The sequence below is a fragment of the Thermobia domestica genome, chromosome 11, assembly GCF_964235325.1.
Source record: "Thermobia domestica chromosome 11, izTheDome1.hap1.1, whole genome shotgun sequence".
In the NCBI taxonomy this organism is placed as follows: domain Eukaryota; kingdom Metazoa; phylum Arthropoda; class Insecta; order Zygentoma; family Lepismatidae; genus Thermobia; species Thermobia domestica.
The window spans coordinates 146,108,792-146,131,221 of record NC_137464.1 but is presented as its reverse complement, the minus strand read 5'-3'; positions in this window follow the sequence as shown (position 1 = coordinate 146,131,221).

The window sequence follows — 22,430 nt, the reverse complement described above, 5'->3', positions numbered from 1 at the left end:
TAGGATAGCGTTTAGAACAGCTGGCTAGAGTAGCGCGCGAAAAAAAACATACTTCTGGGAGCATTACTCTCCCGACTGGGTCGTGTGCCAAACACTGCTCATGGAGTCCCTTTCCAGCACAGTAAAAGGGCGAAGAAAAGAAAAGAAAGGAAAGGAAAAAATAAAGAATACGGAAAACTGTTCCTTATGCAAAGAGCGTTTGAAAACATTTCAAAAGGTACGCTATGACTATTATCAGTTAATTGGCAACAACCGATATGACGGACAGATCCAGGGCGTTTTGAAGGGGGGGGGGGGGGGCAGGTCTGAAAAATAAATTTGAGACATTTCTTCATATGTGGTTGGCTAACCAAAAATGTGAACTGGAGTGCTTCATAATATGTATTTATCGCCCTTCTGGAGGCTGCATTGAGAAAAGCCATGTTGTTCAACACGAGAGAATCCAGGATTACAATAAAAAAAACTTTTTTTTACCATCTTTTTATTATTGCATTATTTTATTTTATTATTATCATTATTTTTCTTAAATTAGATTATGTAGAGTAAACTATTTTTAATTTAATTTCCTATTAACATAATTCATATTAACTCTTTACTAATATCCTTATTTTTATACTGCATAAGTACTATCGTGGGGTCAGATTTAACACCATTATTTGTTTTAAAATTAAAATATGTTAATACGTGTTACCATTGGCAGTTGATTGTGGACCCTTTACTAGTACTATACTTTAATGGACTTAACTAGTTTTGGGTACAAAAGATATTTTCAAAATATTTTTTGACTAATGGTCTTTTGGTAATAGATTATTACGAAGCGAAAGAACATACTTAAATGAAATAAAGTTTTTTGTTATCCGAAAATAAAGTATGAAAATAAACTTATTTGTATGTAAAAAAGCATTCAATTATTAGTGCTGAGAAAATGTAACTTGTCATTCAAAAAGCTGACAATTGATGCTTTTGTGTTTGATTAGTTGCTTGGCTGCAGGCCCGTATCCACAGGGGAACTAGGCTGCCGGGCCCCCCTAAAGTTTTACTGTTCCCCCTAACAGGGACGTACCCAGAAATTTATTTCGGGAGGGGCGTAAAGCGTTTTGGAGGGGTCCAAATACAATTTGAGGCTAAATTATTTCTAAAATTGCCCCTAAAAGTAGATTACATTTTTTAAAAGTCGGGATTTCGGGGGGCGGACCCCAGGACCCACCCTGCGTATGCCCCCTAAAATATTCACGGTACGCTTGCAAATGAACTGCTATACTATAATGATGAACTATAATATGGTTGGATCGGCCCCCTAACTTCTACCGCCCCCTCATATTTTTGGGCTGGCTACGGCTACCTGCTTGGCTACCTACCAATACACACAATGATTAGTCTTAAGGGGCCGTCCACATATTACGTAACGCTATTTTTGACCAATTTTTATCCTCTCCCTCCCCCTTCGTAATGCAAGGCTGAACCCCGCCCCCGTTCGTTACGTAACACTTGGATTTTTGTTTTCTCACCAATTTTCCTTATTTTGGGAGTTATTATAATAAAAACTATTTTTAATAGCAGAAATTTTATTACAAAATGCTCTTTTTCTGAATATATTTGTAGTATTTTTACTAATAAATCAAAGTGCCGGTACGCATTAGAAAATGGTAGGATGGTGATAATATTTTAACTCCATAAGATTGCTTAATTAACAGTCCTAATTCTTCAAAACTGCATACTGTCGTTTCCCAAGGAGATCACACCTATCCTTTTCGGTCAGATGATGACAACGAGGGTCACTACGAAAATTTTGAGATACGCATTGTTGTGGCACAGTATTTGAATTCCAACAATTGCGTTCGGTAGTGGTATCCAGAGCAAAGAAGCGAAGCAGGTTTCAACGGCGTATCGCCTTCACTTGTTTGTTGATGTGAGCAGTATTCGGCTGTCTAGAATGGAGCTCGAATGGGAACCTTTTCGGGCAATGATCCTTTACGATTTCAAAAGTGGTTTGAACGAGACACAAAGCCTTGACCGTTTGCAGGGGGCATTTGGGGACCTTGCTAATTCCCGTGCTACAATTTTTCGGTGGTTTGGTGAATTCAGAAGAGGCCGGACATCGCTTAAAGATGGAGAGAGAGCAGGAAGTCCTGCAAAAGCTGTGTCAGATGAAAACATTGCCGCTGTGGAACAAATGATTCGAGAAAATCCTCGAACAACTTTCAAGGACATTGAATCTACAGTGAACATTGGATCGCCAGCAGTTACAAAAATTCTTCATGTTCATCTTCGGTTCATGAAGGTTTCACCTCGCTGGGTGCCTCACACTTTGACTGAACAGCAGAAGCACATGCGTGTGTAATGGTGTGAAGAAATGCTTGCAAGATTTGATGGAGGCAATTCTCGACGCGTCTACGACATTGTTGCTGGTGATGAGACTTGGATCTATCAATTTGACTCTGAAAATAAACGCCAGTCTACAGTTTGGATCTTTCCAGACGAAAATCCACCCACGAAAGTGAAACGACCGCGAAGTGTGGGGAAGAATATGGTCGCACCTTTCTTCTCCAAATCTGGCCATGTTGCAACTGTTCCACTTGAAGAACAAAGGACTGTTACGGCTCAATGGTACACTACTGTTTGCCTAACAAAAGTGTTCCAGAAGCTTCGGGAACGGCGTCCAAGAACTGGATTGTGTGGGATCCTGCTTCATCATGACAACGCGTCCGCACACACGGTCAATATCACAATTCAGTTTTTAAAATCTAGGGAGGTCAAACTTATGTCTCATTCGCCGTATAGCCCTGACCTGTCCCCGTGTGATTTTTTTCTGTTCCCCAGGATCAAAGATCGCATGCGTGGGAAGAGATTTTGCAGCCCTGAAGAAGCTGTAGTGGCTTATGAGAACGAACTTTCAACACTTGAAGAAAAAGGCTGGCAACACTGCTTCCAAAAGTGGCTTTCCAGGATGCAAAAGTGTGTACAGTGTAATGGTGAATACTTTGAGAAAATGTAAGTGTTAAATTGATTTTAAGTAAGTTATTTCACATCTGAAAACTTTCGTAGTGACCCTCGTACTGACAAGGAAGATGAAGGTGGAACAGGATCTGAAGAACTGACATCGATCTCTTTTTCAGGGATCCAGGTTGCTTCGTGCATTTGAAATTCGCCAGTTTCGACGATGCAAAGTTGCCTTCCTCGTCGACCACAGATTCAAAGTGGCTGCGCATGTGAAGAAGCAGGGACATCTCGTTTGTGAAGAAGCTCTCGAGCATCTTTTTTGGACTTCGGACTTCAGTTTAACTCTTTTCATATTCTTCTTGTCCTAAATCAGTGCGAGATTGCGAATAAACTCAATTTCTTCAGAAATATTCGAATTAAAAAATCAAAAATTTAGTACGAGATAATATCCGACGAATTAGGTTTTTTAATATCTTATTTTGATCTACAAATCCTGGATCGTTCCATCGCGGAAAATATAATTTCACGAAAAAGAATTTCTTCTGTTTCCCATGCAAAACCCCTTAGAAGAATAGAGTGAGTAATGATTCAAATCAAAGGTTTCAGATAACATTCTAAGAAATAGCAATACTAGTGGAAACATGAGGGCATTTTCAGGCGGTGGTTACGATCACTAATAACTAACTCCGGAAAAGCGGGTTCCCTAAATCCAATGCTGCGATAGCCACAAAACGGAGTTTTATTGTATTGTAATACATGCAGGATTCGCCACCATTTACGCTGGTGTCTAGTGCGTCTTCGAATCTCTTCTGTATGATTCAATTTATATAGGCTATAGTTCGCAATTTTCCAAAACAATAGGAATATTTATTTATCTATATCATATATATATATATATATATATATATATATATATATATATATATATATATATATATATATATATATATATATATATATATATATATACGAGGGTTGGAACTTAAATAGTGGCAACACTGCTGTGGAGACACTATGCAATGAAATGTACTAGTGGCGCTGATAGCGCACGTTGTTAACATACCTACCTAACCTCTGAGCAAATAGACTCACCCGTCCCTCGTCACCGGCAGGCTCACAAGCGGGGGAAGCACAGTCACTTGTGAGCGAGCGGTCTAACGTAAAGGTGTCACTATGTTTTCGAAACAGGAACAACGGAGTTGGATCAAGATTGAATGTGCCAGAGGTCGTACAGCACGACAGTGTCATCAAGGGCTTCAAGAGGCGTGTGGGGAATCGGCATTGCCGTACAGAACAGTGGCACGGTGGGTAAAAATCTTTAACGAAGGTCGGCCAACTGTGGCGGACATGCATCGGACAGGTCGTCCTAGAGTCTCTGAAGAAGAAGTGCAAGCTGTTGCCGTGTTAGTGGACAGTGATCCACGCCTGACGATTCGTGAGCTCGCCTACGAAACCGGATTAGGGCATTGACGGTCTGCCCTGGAGGAACGTAATGCGTTAGGATAACACACCATAACTTTCACTACACTGGGGCTCTGACGCACTTTCGACTTTCGCGGCAACCCATAATGACGCCATTCGTTGGATTGGCGTTTCAGTGTTGGCTCGTAAGATCTGGCCCATTAATCATCCAGTGTTATGATACGGCGTAAGAAAGCCTCGCCTTCGCGCTCATACCGCTCCAAGTGCGTCTGAGCAGCGTCGTAACGCATCCATTTTTGCATTTCCATCAACTCATGCGGAACCCATTGTGATGCAGTTTTGCGCATGCCCAGGCGTTCCTTCAGAATGCGAAGCACAGTCTTACGCGCTAATCCGGTTTCGTGGGCGAGCTCACTAATCGTCAGGCGTGGATCACTGTCCACTAGCGAATTAGACACCTGTACGTTAGACCGCTTGCTCACAAGTGATTTGTGCTGCCCTCGTTGTGCGCCTGCCAGTGACGTGGGACGGGCGAGTCTATTTGCTTGGAGGTTAGGTAGATATGTCAACAACGTGCGCTTTCAGCGCCAGTAGTACATTTCATTGCATAGTGTCTCCACAGCAGTGTTGCCACTATTTAAGTTCCAACCCTCGTATATATATATATATATATATATATAAATGAAAGTGACTATGTTTGTAACTTAATAACTCTTAACCACCCGACCGATCTCGTTCAAATTTTCAACATAGATGAAGTTCTGACCTGGGATGTTTTTTATCATTTTACTTTGAAGGTGCAACTTGGGGGAGGGGGAATATATAAAAAATGATTGAAAATGAACGATGTTAGTGTCAAATGCATAGATTTTGGGGTCGCTGAGATAAACAGTGACTCTTTCGATGCAGTTTAAATCCAAATTCACCCAGCAACTTGGGTAAAGTGGAGGATGACATATACAAAATGTTCAAAAATGACTGATATTAGAGTCGAGACCATGGTTTTAGGGGTCGCTGAGATGAACAGTAACACTTTCGATGGCGTTTAAATTAAAATTTGGCCATGCAACTTGGGGAAGGGGAGATATATAAAAGTGATCGAATATGACCGATATTCGTGTCGAATCCATAGTTTTTGGAGTCCGTAAGTTGATGGTGACAGTTTTGGTGCGCTATATATCCAAAATGAAACGTATTCTCCCCGTATGAAAAACGGGTATTCTAGCTAATTTATAAAAAAGAAAAAACAATAAAATTATTTGTTTAAAAGATTGCATATAAATCTGAGAATAAAAATAAAAAATACAGCAGAAAAAACTGTTACGTAGCGAAGACCTAAAGCCCCTCCTCCCCCTTATCACTCTTCAGAACACAAGGCCGAACCCCCTTCCCTCCTTGCCGCGTTACGTAATATGTGGACGACCCCTAAATTTGTCTTAATCACATATCCATTAGACACAGAACAAATATAGACATTTTAGTTCTTCTACTGACAGTCAGTACATATAATGATTTTTCTTGATTGACCCTTATGCACATTTCGGTTGCACATAGAACAAATCCAAGAACGTTTTATGTCATCAATTCGAGGACAAATAGCACATCTCCTCCTTTTAGCTGGAGAATCTGTTTGCGGACAGTCTTCATTGATGTTCCCAGCAGTTAGTCGTAACAATGACTGCCGAAGCCTACAAGAAAGTGTCCCGCATTCGCCCCTTACTTTTAGGTGATCTTGAGCGAGAGTCATCGTAATACTCCTCATGAAGTCTCGTCTCTGAAGTCTTCTTGGTTCGTTGGAAAGATGGTAAAAAAAATGCTATTTAAGCATGCAACGTCCAGTATTCTATAGAAAATTGCAAGGAACCACCTTCTGCAAAATCTGCCAGTTCCGAGTTCTGCACACATCTCCGTAACACTCCCCAAGAAAACCACAGAAAAAATGTAATGCAGGAAACGTATAGCGCAAGTACTATCCTGGGGAAAATTTCGACCCCAGAGGTCTGAAACTATCGAAACAACAAAGTGCATGGACACGAACAACAAGTCGCTACGAAATCTCAAGATCAACTGAAAAAATGCAACCGTTAAGTTTTACGACCCACGCGGCGATAATGAGAAATGAATGAAATGGTGGAATGAAGAAAGTGGGACGAAACTGGAGAACCCCGAGAAAACCCCCACACACAGTGTTTATCCAGCACAAGGTTCTCTTTGCGCGGGCTGGGATCAAACCCAGGACCCCATGCACCAGAGGTGAATACTCTATCACTGAGCCACCGCGGCCCCCTAGCAAGGTCAACTGAGAATAGACGACTGAAGCCTCAGTGAAACAATATATATATATATATATATATATATATATATATATATATATATATATATATATATATATATATATATATATATATATATATATTGTCCACAGACATGTGTTTGCGGAGATCAAATTTGATCCCCCACGATAGTAGTTACGAGTTAAGTATGTAGTGATAACTTAGGAAAAAGATAAGTAAAAACTTAGATTTCTTAAAAAAAAATTACTTTGTATACTATTAGTATATATATATATATATATATATATATATATATATATATATAGGATTTGTCCGGGAAGTAATAGGACTGATTTTATTCCGCCATGACTGTACTTCGGAGCGTGCGCGCACCGACTGACTCCAGTAGAGGGCGTTCCTAGCTAACGAACGATCGGCTGGTCAGTTGTCTCCGAGCACACGGAGAGTCAGGACAGGCTTTTTCGCGCGACGTGTTTCTGTGAGTGGTGCAAGTCGAAAATGTAGCGTTCGTTAGAGCAGAGGTACGCGATTAAATTCTGTGTTAAACTCGGTAAATCTGCGACAGAGACGTTTGATATGATCAAGCAGGCTTACCCAGATGATGCTTTAGCAAGAAGTGGTGTGTTTCGGTGGCACAAGGCCTTTTCGGAGGGCCGGGAAGAGGTCGCCGATGAAGACCCTGCTGAAAAACCTTCGACTTCGACAAACACCGACAATGTGACTCGTGTGCGCGAAGTTTTGAACTCAGACCGTGGACTAAGTATTCGTTTAATTACCCAGATGTTAAATTTACCAAAAACTGTGGTTCATGAAATTGTGACGGAGCATTTGAACATGCACAAGGTGTGCGCGAAGATTGTCCCAAAAGTGCTCACTGACGACCAGAAATTGCGACGAGTGGAATTGTGCCAAGAAAATTTAAATATATGTGAAAGTGACCCCAATTTTTGAAAAAAGTAATCACAGGTGACGAATCATGGATCTTTGAGTATGATCCCGAGACAAGAGGCAATCTTCCGAGTGGCACACGCCGGCGTCTCCTCGCCCAAAAAGAGAAGAATGAGCAAATCCAAAGTGAAAACGATGCTCATTGTCTTTTTTGACATCAAAGGCTTCGTCCCATATGAATTTGTTCCTCCTGGACAAACCGTCAACGCCAAGTTTTACGTGGAAGTGCTCAAGAGACTCAAACGAAGGGTCAATCGGGTCCGACCAGACATCGGAGCTGACTGGAAGCTGCACCACGACAACGCTCCGGCTCACACCGCCTTTCTTGTGAACAGCTACCTGACCAAGGCCGGCAACCCAACGCTTCCGCAGCCGCCCTACAGCCCAGATGTTGCCCCCGGACTTCTTTTTGATTCCTCGCCTGAAACGCCCGATGAAAGGCAAGCATTTTGAGACGACAGAGGGGATCCAAGCAGCTTGCACCGCGGCTCTCAAGGCTATTCCGGAGAATGACTTCCGTGACGCCTTCAATGCTTGGAAATCGCACTGGCAGCGCTGCATCGACGCAGAAGGAGCCTATTTTGAAAGTTTTCAAAGAATTGTAACGATTGGCTCAATAATTTTTTAAATCGACTCAGTCCTATTACTTTCCGGACAAACCTTATATATCTTTTATATATATATATATATATATATATATATATATATATATATATATGTAACGCAGCAGCTGAAATGCGTAGGGCAGGAGGGTATGAGCAAATCGATCACCAATGGAATGAATCGATCCAGGGCACAGTAAAACTAGTTAGGCCACTGGGCATATTTCCTTCCTTCTCTTCTCTTTACATTATATCTGGAGATGTATGTTCTGACTAATAGGCTACTGTGGCAATTTTAAAAAGTAAGAGGATATACGCTATCGATGATAAACTATGACTTTTATATATATAGGGCAATAAATCGAAAAACTCTATATTATTGTTCTGTCCCAATGCCCTGTATAGAGATCCACATATGTCTTCTCAGAGCAACATTAAACTAATCTTTTCCACATTATATTTTTCATTCTATAGTTTGATCCAGGGGTGGAAATGGAATTTTAGACCTAAGGGGAAAGTCAATAATAGATAAGGTTTGATTCAGAAAGTCGGAAGGGCAAGCGAACTTTGATGGAGAAGCGATAGAGATAGTTGCAGGACAATTCACAAAAAACAAAATTAATATCACCATTCAAATTTACTATTTGTTAATAATAACTACAGATGTTTCTCCTTCTTTTGCACAATCACTTCAACTTACGAAGAGGATATTATCCCCTCGTGCATACCTGATTTCCACTCTTGCTTTGATCTCAGGCTTTTTGCACGTGAAACCGTATTTACCGGGTAACTTTGACGCGGGGCCATTTTGACTCGTGCATTTTTTTCGTGAAGCACTTACGCCCAGACCTTTTTCATGCTGGGCCGTAAGACTCGGGCCCTTTTGAGGCAGGATTCTTTGGACCCAGTCTGCTTTGACGCAGGACGCTTTTAACTCGATTCCTTTTGACCCGGGCAATTTTGACGCGGGGCCATTTTGACTCGTGCATTTTTGTCGCGGAGCACTTATGCTCAGACCTTTTTCATGCTGGGCCATGAGACTCGGGCCCTTTTGAGGCAGGGTTCTTTCGACCCAGTCTGCTTTGACGCAGGACTCTTTTAACTCGATTCCTTTTGACGCGGGCAATTTTGACGCGGGGCCGTTTTGACTCTGGCGTTTTAGTAGCGGGGCTATTTTCACCCGTGTCCTTTAGAGGCGGGTCCTTTTGACCCGGGCTCTTTTAATGTAGGGCCCGTTTGTCGCTGGGCCTGTTCACCAAGCCCTTTTAGCGCGGGCTGTTTTGACTCGTATCCATTTGTAGCGGGGCCGGTGTGACTCTGGCCCTTTTGTTGCGGAGATCTTTTGACTCGGAGACTTTTCTCGCGGGGCCTTTTGACCCGGAGACCTTTTGACCTGTGCTCTTTTTTTACATTCGCTCAGCCGCGTAACTCTCAGCCGGTGCGTTAAGCATTCAAAACCGGCGAGGTAACATTATTGCAAATGTTTCTTTATTTTTTCTAGGCTCTCTTGACGCGGGGCTGTTTATACTCAGGCTCGTTTGACGCAGGGCCATTTTGACTCGGTTCTTTTTGTCGCGGAATCATTTTGACCCAGGTCTTTTTCATGCTCGGTCGTTTTATCCCGGAAACTTTTAACTCAAGCCTTTTCGACCCGGGCCATTTTGACGCGTGGTCATTTTGACTTAGACTCTTTTTTCGCTGAGATTTTTGACCTGGACATTTCACTCTGGGCTGTTTTGACCCGGGCCCTTTTGATGCAGGATCGTTTTGACTCGGGCACTTTTGTCGCGGAGACCTTTTGACGCAGGCCTTTTTGACGCGGGCTCTTTTCTAGCGGGGCTGGTTTGAACCGTGCCCTTTTGAGTTGCATACTTTTGACCCAGCCTCTTTCGAAGTAGGGACCAATTGTCGCGGGGTCTTTTGACTCGGCTCCTTTTCACGCGGGGCCGTTTCTACTCGGGGCCTTTTGTCGCTAGGCCCTTTTGACCTGCAGACTTTTTGACTTGCGCTCTTTTAACGCGGGGCCGTTTCTTCTCGGGTCCATTTGACATAGTAACCTTTTGACTCGGGTTTTTTTCTCGCGGGATCCTTTTGACCCGGGCTCTTTTGACGCAGGGCCCGTTTAACTCAAGCCCATTTAACCCGGGCCCTTTAGACGCGGGGCCATTTTGACTCGGGTCCTTCTGTCGCAGAGATCCTTTCACACAGGTCCTTTTTACTCGGGCCCTTTTGTTGCAGAGATATTTTGAACCCGGGCCTTTTGTCGGGTGGTTCTTTTTTCCGAGCCCTATTGACCTGGGCTCTTTTCACGCGGAGCCCTTTTTACTTGGACCTGTTTGACGCAGGTCCATTTTGACTCGGGTCTTTTTGTCACAGGACACTTTTGACATGTGCTCTTTTGATGCGGGGCCGTTTTGATCCGGAAACGTTTGTTGCAAAGAGCTTTAGACCCGGGCCTTTTCTACTCGGGCATTTTTGTAGCGGGGCCCCTGAAACTGAGACATTATGACCTGCGATCTCTTGACGTGCGGTTGCCTTTTCTTGGACCCGTTTGACGCAGACATTTTTCACGATGGGTCGTTTTATTCCTGGCTCTCTTGACGCGGGATAATTTTGTCTCGGGCCTTTTTCACGCTGGACTGTTTTGACCTGGGCCCTTTTGAGGCGGGGTCGTTTTGACCTGTACTCTTTTGACACAGGGCCCTTATTACTCGAGCCCTTTGCACTAAGAACCTTTTGACGCGGGGTCGTTTTGACTCTGGCCCTTTTGTCGCGGAGAGTTTTGACCCAGGCCTTTTTGACGCGGGACCTTTGTCACTCGGGCTCTTTTGTAGAGGGGCTGTTTAGATCGGTGTCCTTTTGAGGCGGGTCCTTTTGACCCGGCCTTTTTTGAACTAGGGCCCTTTTGTTGCGGGACTCTTTGAAGCGGGGCCGTTTTGACTCGGGCCCGTTTGACGAAGGGCCGTTTTGTCACGGATATCTTTTGGCCCAGGCTGTTTTTACTCGGGGCTCTTTTACCCGAGCCCTGTTGACTCGGAGACATCTTAACCTACGCTCTTTTAATGTGGGGGCGTTTTTACTCTGGCACGTTTGACGCAGGAACCTTTTGACTCGAGTATTTTTGTCACGAAATCCTTTTGACCCAGGACCTTTTGAGTCGGGGTCCTTTTGACCCGGGTTCTTTTGACGCAGGACACTTTTGAACCGGACACTTCTGATGCGGGGTAGATTCGACTCCCGTCTTTTGTCGCAGAGACCTTTTGACCCAGTCCCTTTAGACTCGGGTCCGTTTTGACTCGGGCCCTTTGGTTACGCGTTGTTTCGACCCGTGCCCTTTTGACCCGGCTCCTTTGATGCTTGGCTGTATTGACTCGGGCCCTTTTGGCACAGGGCCCCTTTGTCGCAGAGAGCTTATGACCAGGGGCCGGGTTTACTCGGGGCGTTTTGTCGCGGAGGCAGTTACCAGGGCCCTTTTAACCCGGGCTCTTTTAACTCGGAGCCATTTTGACCCGGGCCCATTTGACGCGGTGCCGTTTTGACTCGGGCACTTTTGTTTCGGAGACATTTTGAGCAGGTTTCTTTTGACTGGGGCCCTTTTGTAGCGGGGCCCGTTTTGACACCGGTCCATTTGACGTAGGGTCCTTTTGACAAGGCCCGTTTGATGCGGGTCCGTTTTGCCTTGAGCTCTTATGTCGCGGGTCCTTTTGATCGTTCCTGTTTTGACTCCGGCCTTTGTGTCCTCCCCTTTCGTCTTGCCCTTCTGACATAGAACCATATATATAACGCAGCAGCTGAAATGTGTGGGGCAGGCGGCGGGTATGAGTAAATCGATTATTAATCGATCCCTGGGGCAGGAAAATTAGTTACGCTACTGATCATATCTCTTTCTTTCTCTTCTCTCTACATCATGTCTGGAGCTGAATGTTCTGACTAATAGGCTACAGTGGCGATTTTAAAAAGTAAGACGATATATGCTATCAATTATAAATGTTATGAATTTTAACTTAATATATATAGCTCAATAAATCGAAAAACTCTATATCGGCGTTTTGCTCCCCCATCCTGTTGGAAAAATCTTGCTGGTGTTAAGGATTATTATGTTGCTTAGTTACTGTATTATATTGTGCTATACAAACAATAAATACATCTGTGTTTTTTTTAATAAGAAGAACCTTATTTACATTTATTACGGACATTGCTTTACGATAGCGAAACATATTCACGTTCAGCGTAATCAGTTTCCATTCTGAAATAAGGACAGTGAGACGAAAGAAATTATTGACGCATACATTTAGGACTTAGAAAAGTGTCCTGCGAACATGTCGTGTTAAATTCCTGAAGAGTGACATGCGCTAGTAGCAATTGTTAGCAGTTATTAACTGAACATAGAAGATAATAAACTAAAAAACTGAAAATACGAATCTTTTCAGAGATGACAGTGTACTGATGCTTTAAATCTGTTCCTTTACTCCTTATACATACGTTATTTCCCTAGTCAAAATAAAAACTCTTCAAAATTATTCACAATTTCTTATGCAACCATCCCTTCATTGGAGTACTGCGCGGTCACATACCCGTCACGGCGATGTAAAGGCACTTTTGGCGACGAGGATACATGTGTTGCTCTTCTTTCACGTGGTGTTTTCGGGTGTTTCGTCATTGTTCTTAAACTTGTTAAACCATCGCTGAAATGTCCGCGTGGTCACGACACCCTCACCAAAGACCTGGCATATCTTTTGTCCCGCTACAGCGGTGTTTGACCTCCATTTCAACTCGTTCAGCATACATGCTCTTATGAAGCTCTGTGGATGTCCAACGTTCCCTCTGTCTTTACGCAAGTTCACGTTGTGTCTGAATTTCCACAACAAGGTAGTATGTTGGATATACCCACACCAACAACTGACGTTCGCCTTATCTCCATTCGCACTCAACTCACAGTGTGAGGTCCAATTGAACACAGACCTCCACGAAAACAGACAAAACTTTCTTGGTTACCTTTATAGTTATGCACAAAAATATAGCGTTTGGTCCCGGGCAGAAGTTCTTGATTAAGCATAATAAAAACTATCTTGAATATAATTTATGGATAATAATAATAATAATAATAATAATAATAATAATAATAATAATAATAATAATAATAATAATAATAATACTAGTAGTAATAGTAATAATAATAAGCAGAAGGAGAGAAAAAGAAGCAAAAATAGTGTTTTTAGTCTTCCAGAAGGAAACCAAAATTTTCTTTTCTTTCAGGCCTCAAAAACACTAGCAGCAACACATTTTTTGCCTTTGTATCCTCGTCGCCAAAAGTGCCTTTACATCGCCGTGACGGGTATGTGACCGCGCAGTACTCCAAGGAAGGGATGTTTGCATAAGAAATTGTAATTAATTTTGAACAGTTTTTATTTTGACTAGGGAAATAACATAGGTATAGGGAGTAAAGTCATAGATTTGAAGCATCAGTACACCATCATCTCTGAAAACATTCGTATTCTCGGTTTTTCATTTTATTCTCTTATATGTTAAGTTAATAACTGCTGAAAACTGCTACTAGCGCTTTTCACTCTTCAGGAATTTAACACGACATGTTCGCAGGACACTTTTCTAAGTCCTAAATGTATGCGTGAATTATTTCTCTCGTCTCACTGTCCTTATTTGATAATGGAAACTGATTACGCTGAATGTGAATATGTTTCGCTGTCGTAAAGCAATGTCCGTAATAAATGTAAATAAGGTTCTTCTTATTAAATAAAACTCAGATGTATTTATTGTGTGTATAGCACAATATAATACAGTAATTAACCAACATGATAATCACTAACAACCGCAGGACTTTTTCGAACGGAGGGCGGGGGCCAAAGACCGATATAGGGTTTTCGATTTATTGCCCTATATATATTAAAAGTCATAGTTTATCATTGATAGCGTATATCCTCTTACTTTTTAAAATTGCCATTGTAACCTATTAGTCAGAACATACATCTCCAGATACAATGTAGAGGGAAGAGAAGGAAGGAGATATGAAAAGTGGCGTAACTAATTTTACTGCGCCCTGGATAATCCATTACTCATACCCGCTCCCTGTCCCACGCATTTCAACTGCTCCGTTATATATATATAGTTCCATGTCAGAAGGGCCCGAAAAAGGCCGAGGATAGAAAGGCCCGAGTCAAAACGGGGCTCGCGTCAAAAGACCAAGGTCAAAAGTGGCGCCGCGACAAAAGTGCCCGAGTCGAAAATGCACCGCGTGAAAATGTTCCTCTCGTCAGAAGGGCCCGGGTCAAAAGATCTTCGCGAGTAAAGAGGCCGAGTCAAAAGGGTCTTAAGTCAAAAAAGCCGGGTCAAAAAGGACACCGCTTTAAAAGGGCACAGGTCAAGACGGTCCCGCGTCAAAATGACCCGAGTCAAAACGGCCCCGCGACAGAAGGCCCCGCGTCAAAGGGGTCGGCAAATACAATTCCACGGCTAAAAACCCTGAGATCAGGAGTGAAAATGAGGAGAAAGACACATATGACCAGTGGCGTAACTAATTTTATTGTGCCCTGATCGTTCATCATCTATTTACTCATACCTTTCCCCTGCCGTCTGCATTTCAGCTGGTGAATATATATATATATTTCTATGTCAGAAGGGCACGGACAAAAGGACGAGAACAGAAATGCCCGAATCAAAAGGGTCCTACGACAAAAGGATCCGAATCAAAGCAGCCCCGCTGTCAAAAGAGCCAGAATCAAAAGGACGTCGCGACAAAAAGGCCCTATCAAAAACGTCCGAGTCAAAAAGGACACGGGTCAAAACGGTCCCGGGTCAAAAGGGTTACAGGCTAAAGGGCACCGCGAAAGAAAGCCCGAGTCAAAAAGGCCCCCGTTAAAAGGGGACGAGTCAAAAGACTCCTGCGTTAAAAAAGCCCGACTCTAAATGCTCCGCGTCAAAAGGGCCCCGCAAATATAATTTCACGGCGAAAAAGCCTGAGATCAGGAGTGGAAGTCAGGAGAAAGAAAGAGATATGACCAGTCGTATAACTAATTTTACTGCGCCCTGATCATTGATCATCTATTTAATAATACCTGCCCCACGCAGAGTTGATATATATATATATATAGTTAGTTCTGTCAGAAGGGCACGGAGAAAAAGGCGAAGACAAAAATGCCCAAGTAAAATGGGCCTCGGTCAAAAGGGACCGGCGACAAAAGAATCCAAGTCAAAAGGGCCCCGCTGTCAAAAGTGCCCAAGTCGAAAGGTCGTCGCGACATAAGGGCCCTATCTAAAATGCCCGGATGAAAAAGGACACCACCTTAAAAGGGCACGGATCAAGACGGTCCCGTCTCAAAAGTTCCCGAATCGAAAGGGCCGCGCTACAAAATGCCCCGAGTCAAAAGAGGCCACGCGTTAAAAGAGGCCCTTTCAAAGAAGCCCCGCGTCAAAAAGCCCGTGTCAAAAAGGCTCCGCGTCAAAAGGGCCCGGCAATTACAACTCCACGGCTAAAAAGCCAGAGATCAGGAGCGGAAATAAGGAGAAAGAAAGATATATGACCAATTGCGTAAGTAATTTTGCTGCGCACTGAATCGTTGATCATCTACTTACTCATAACTTACCCCTAAGCAACGCATTTCAGCTGGTGAATATATATTCTGTCAGAAGGGCGAGGACCGAAATGCCTGAGTCAAAAAAGCCCCGGTCGAAAGGGCCCCAAGACAAAACTGCCCTAGTCAAAAACGGTCTCGCGTCTAAAGAGCTCTTGCCAAAAGGGCTCGGCGTCCAAAGGGCCCGAGTCAAAACGGTCCAAGTCAAAACGGCCCCGGGTAGAAAGAGCCCGGGTAAGGAGTCGGCGACAAATGAGCCCGCGTCAAAAGGACGCTATTTCAAAAGTGCCCTGGTCAAAAGGTCCCCGCGCCAATAGGGTTCGAGTCGGAAGTGCCACGCGTAAAATAGTCCCGAGTGAAAAAGGCCCCGCGACAAAGGGGCCCGGTTCCACGGCTAAAAAGCCTGAGATCAATGCACGAATGGAAATCAGGCATTCACAAGTGTATATTGTCCCTTTGGTAAGTTGAAGTTTTTGTGCAAAAGAAGGGAAAATATCTGTAGTTATTAGTAACAAATAGGAAATTTGAATAGTGATATAAGTTCTGTTTGGTTGTTGATTGTTCTGCAACAAATGCTGTTGCTTAAGTCAATTTCCATTAAAGTAAGGTTGCACCCCCGTCTTTCGGAGTTTGTATTCTCGTTACATAGCCTAATCAAACTATATACTATTCACTTTTCCTTAGTTCTAAAATTCGATTTCTAGGCCTGGATCAAAGTGTAGTATGAAAAATATTCTGTGAAAAAGATTAGTTTAATTTTGCAGTGAGAAGATACATGTGGATCTGTATACAGGGTTAGTCAAAAGTATTGGGACAGAACAAAAATAACGACGTGCGTGCATGGAGGCGAAAAAAGGTACAATTGGTATTATTGCATTGATTTGGAGTGTGGTCACCTTAGAACCAATCTTGAATTCCGCCATATTGCATATCATACAATATTATTAAATATAAACGGTTATGATCTTAGACTGACTTAGAACTTAATATTCCTACAAATGAAAATGTGAACTCGTTTGTGACACATTATATACACCTTATCCCGTAACCCTTTTCGGATCCTGGCTTTTTGGGCTATTTTTTAGATTTTCAGTCAAGCAGCTACTGCATCGTCACTATTTATACTAGGATCATGGTTCATTCCTCATTCTCTTCAGAATAGAGCTGGCTTTCAAATGGTACCAATTGCATGCTCATACCATATACCAGAAGCGGGAAAAATATAAAAGTGAAAGTTTCGGAGGGAAATTTTTTTCTCGAACTTTGCCCCCCCCCTGGACCCCCCTGTGTGAACGTAGCCATCTAAAAAATCTGAGAAATAGTACTTGGTATACTGAACGTGTGTGCCAAACTTCAAGTTTCTATCTTGAATAGTAAGGGAGGGAGAAATTTTATCAAAATTTCCCACAATGCCCCAAATTACCACAAAACGCTATGATCTCAGGGAAAAAAATTCCTGAGACATCCCTAATTACCCTAGGGTCATGTGTCGCCCATATTCTCTTCTGAATAGAACTGCGTTTCAGGCGGTACCATTCACATGTCTCCATCATGTATCTAAGGCGGAAAATTGCAGAAAAAAGGGATTTTTTCGTCTAATCATCCCTTTTTTTAACTTTTAGCCCCTCTCAACCCCCCCTGTTTTAACGCAGAAATCTGAAAAAATCCGTTAAATACCACTAGGTGGACTGAATGTTTGTGCACAATTTCAATCTTCTAGGTGCAAAACTAGACCCGCCAGAAAAAAATTGAGAAATTTCCCCATGTTACCCTATACAGAAGTATATTTTGAAAAAAATTCACTGAGACGTCTCTAATTACGCTAGAATAATAATGCGACCGTCATTCTCTTCAGAATGGAACTGCCTTTTTGACGGTATGACTCACGTGTCTCCATCATGTATGTGAGGCGGGAAAATCCTGAAAAACGGGATTTTTTGGTCTAAAATTCCTTTTTTCAGTTTTTTCGCCTCTAGACCCCTTCTGTTTTAATGCAGAGATCTGAAAAAAACTGATAAATACTACTAGGTAGGCTGAATGTTTGTGCACAATTTCAGTCTTCTAGGTGCAAAAGTAAGCCCGCCAAAAAAATATACTCACCATGTCCCATTTTTCCCTATATAGAAGTATATTTTTCAAAAAATCACTGAGATATCCCTAATTGCCCTAGGACAATGATGTGACCGTCATTCTCTTTAGAATGGAACTGCCTTTCAGACGGTATGACTCATGTGTCCCCATCATGTATGCGAGGCGGAGAAATGACGAAAAACGGGATTTTGGGGGTAAAAATATCCCTTTTTTAACACATTGCCCCTATGGTTTCCTTCCTGTTTTAGCACTGACATCGGAACAAAAATCTGGTAAATACTACTCGGTGTACCGAATGTTTGTGAAAAATTTCAATATTCTAGGTAGAAAAATAAGCCCGCCAAAAAATATTGAACATACGCTTAGAAAATGAGAAAAGAAATTTTTGACTTATGACGTCATCACCTCTTATGTCTGGACGCAGGACGGTCTGATGCCATACGTAATGTCTTCTACAAGGCCTCTGGACTTGAAAAACAAAAAAACCTGGATGAAAAAGCTCAAATAGAAGAGAAATAACGCAATGTAGCATGAAAAATACGTATGGTAGAAATTGTACCATAGGATCCGGAAGCGGATAATCGTGCAGCGAAACAAACCGCTATCTCTCATACTTCCTTCACTCCCATACGAAAATTAGCTAAAAATATGAGCACAAATCCTATTTCAAACTATACATGTATTAGTTTGGATAAAACGAAATAAAACCGAGACGAAACAAGATTCATAGGTTGATGTAGGGAGAAAGTGAAACACTCACAATGAAAAACTCAAACCAATGAATGTCTATTACATAGAGATTCAGAAATGAGCAGAGAGAGAGAGAGAGAGAAGAGGAAAGGAGAGGAGAGGAGAGGAAGAAAAAGTAATGGGAGAACAGATAAAACTTTGGAATTCAAACGTAGTAAGAAAATAACCTAACATTATAAAGTCCCGTTTCCAGAAATCCAACAGTACTATAGAAATAACGTTTGTTTTTACATAGTTTTTCAGAACTATTCGAATATATAGACGATCCTTTAAAAATTTATGTTACTTTCATAATGGATAGCATACTCAATTTCAAGCAGAAATGTAGATCTTCGAGACACATCTAGGATAATGTCAAAAGTTTAACACAAAATGCTTTGGTTCCGCGTAGTTCGATTGCAAATTTGGTAGTGTTCGTTGGACGTACTGATCCGAAATACATTCTAATATACACAGTAGATAGCGTTGGTCATACCCTCCATTTCAGACTACTAATGGAAACTGAACGAAAAAACAAAACAAAAAGAAAAGAAAAAGAAAGAAAAAAGAGAAAATTAAAGAGTGCTTTTTTATTGCTAAATATCTATCAGATATAACCTATATTAAAAGTCCAAACTGTATCGTAATGGAAAGCTACAAATGTTGGAAAGGAAAAGTTTATGTTTCCCATAGATGTAGCATCTTTTAAATTTCAACGTGAATAAAACACATTGAATTATAGGATGGGAACAAATATTGTGTCGAACTAGTATAAAGAATTTTTTTTTCAAATAACCAGAGGTGCCATTTTCTAGTTTTTTCCGAAGAGTTATCTATTCCGAACATCCAGCATTGATTTCGTTTTTTCCGAATATAACGAAATTTGCACAGAGAAAAAGAACACGCTATGAGCTCATACGCATCATCGTGTCAGTGGTATTATGTTGGTTAGACCACCACTGGATCGAGGAATTTATATCCGTAGTGACATAGTAATTCGACTGAGACTCGGTAACCCAGAGGATAAAAATGAGATTTTACTTATTTCCTTGTGTTTAAACAGTATTCCAGTCGGAGATGACTAGGACCGTTGATGTTATCCCGAGAGCACGAAAAACACGACGCCGAAGTTAACAGTTAATTAGATTCCCCGGACCAGGTATATCGGGGTTCTCTTCCGTTTTAACTTTGGAATATGAAGTGGAAGTGTGAGAGGGAGAGAAGGGAAAGATGCAAAGACAGATAGGGAAACGTCAAGAGAGAGAGACTGGAACGGGACGAATATAAATATGAAACACTTACTATTGCAGTGTATGATATAGAACGAACACACTATTTACTCGAACTATCACCAGTGATGCCTTGTAAATTCTCCATCAGAAGATGAATCTCTGCTTGGAGTCATTATTTTATACGAAAAAGTCATACTACCTGATGGGGAATCGAACCAAGATTTTCCATTTCAAAGTCTGACACGTTACCACTACACTACCGATTGCTTTAGCCAAACTTTGTTTAACAAATGGTATAGTATTTATATCTCAGAACGAAAACACGAAAAGTGCATACTGCAGATGAATGACGTCTTTGGAATGTCCTGGTAATTCCTTTGCTCTTTCTGATCCAGCATTTGTAAATCGTCTCTATCATGATACAGGTGTTTGTTTTCACATTCTTACGTATTGCTTGTCCAGTATGATAAGTCGATTCTTCACAATCACTATGTTACTGCAATATTATTCATAAGGCCATTGCGTTACACCTATACTATCATGCCATTTAAAATTTCAAGCCGAATATTACTCCCTTTAGCTCTGATGTTTGGAACTAATCGGCTTCTTCCTGTAACGTTATTTCCAATAAAGTGCACAACGAAATTGATTTGTTCGACGGCCTAGAAAGAAAAAGTGCCCACTGATAAAAAATATTACAATCGAGGAAAGAATGTGAAAATAAACATATTTTTCAGTAATTTCTCCGTGCAAGTTCAAACGTAAGCAAATAATAATAATAATAATAATAATAATAATAATAATAATAATAATAATAATAATAATAATAATAATAATAATAATAATGATCTATATTTTAAAATTGAAAGTAACTATGTTTGTGGCTCCTAATCTCTTGAACCACCCGACTGATCTCTATAAAGCTTTTAACATAGATAAGGTTCGGATCTGGGACTACTTTTGTCATTTCAGTTTGGGCCGGTTTGCAACGTAGGGGCCAGTGAGAGGGAGATACATGTAAAAAAAAAACTGAAAATGAAAGTGGCTGTCTTTGTGACTTCGTCACTCTTAAACCACCCGACCGATCTCAATTAAATTTTCAACGCATATCAAATTCGGGCCTAAGATGGTATTTATCTACTTACTTTGACGATATAGCTTAGGGTTGAGGAGAGGGAGAAGTTAAAAAGTATAAATAAAATTTGATAACTCGCGAAACAAAGGATCAATCACGATCAAAATTTCAACCTAGATGAAGTTCGAACCTGAGATGGTTTCTGTCATATCACTTGGATGCTGGAACTTAAGAGATGGAGAGGGGGAGCGACATTTAACAAAGAACGAAAAATTACTGGTATAAGTGGCGAATCTATAATTTTTGGAGTCGGTGAGTTCAGGGCCGGCGCGAGGGGGTCGAGCCGTGCCACCGCGCAGGGCGGCAAGTCTAATGGGCGGCAAAAATTGAAAAGAAAAAGAATACTATCAAAATATAATGCTTCGTAATAGACCCACATGGAAAAATAAAATTGTGTTCATCTGAGAATATAATTGAACTTGCTTCACTCACATTTAGGAAAATACTCACTCAGGAAATTCAGAGCATTTTTCCTCATTTTCAATTATTAAACAGGTATCTTCAATATTTCCCTTACAACAACATAGATAAGATTTTCAGCTAGGGTGGATAAGATTATCAAGGTATATTTTATATGTTTTTCTATTCAACAATGTTCTAACGCTCCACTCCAAGTATGCAAAAGGTACACTCCTACTTGAGACCCATAGGAGGACTAAATAAATACCACCACTACTTAGGAAAAGATGTCCAAACTGTAATCATTCACATCCTTAGTGAACAAATAAAAAGTAAAATGCTGTCTTTGTTGAGAGTTGCAAAATATTATAGTATAATACTAGACTGTGCGTCAGATATTTCTGGTACCGAGCAAATGACAATAATCGTTCATGTACAAATTACATACAGTAATGGAGAATGCCCTGTAAAAGTTTGAGAACACTTTCTTGGTTTCGTAGCGGTAACAGACACTACTAGTCTAGGACTGACAGAAGTAATAATTAAACATATAAAGGAAATTAACATTCCTATCGAAGACATAAGGGGCCAAGGATATGACAATGTTTCCAATATGAAAAGCAAACATTCAGGTATCCAGAAGAAAATTTTAGAAATAAATTCCCGAGTCTTCTATGTTCTTTGCAATAGTCATTCACTAAACCTTGTCGTTAATGATGCAGCCACAACATTTCAGTACGTCATTCCATTTTTTGTATAGCTAAAAAAGTTAGATTTTTTTCTGCATCGGTTCAACATTGGGCCATACTAAAGGAACATATTAGTAGTCTCACTTTAAAACCATTGAGCACCACAAGATGCCTTACTTCAAATAAGTAATAGCAATAGAACAGATAGAATGGTCGCCGTCGATGCTCTGTGTATAGCAAACCAGCTGCATAACTTTCCTTTCCTTTACTTACTGGTTATTTGGTATGATTTTTTACTCCACATAAACATAGTAAGAAAAGTCTCCAAAGCACTGATTCTCGTGTGTTGGATGCAGTTGGGGT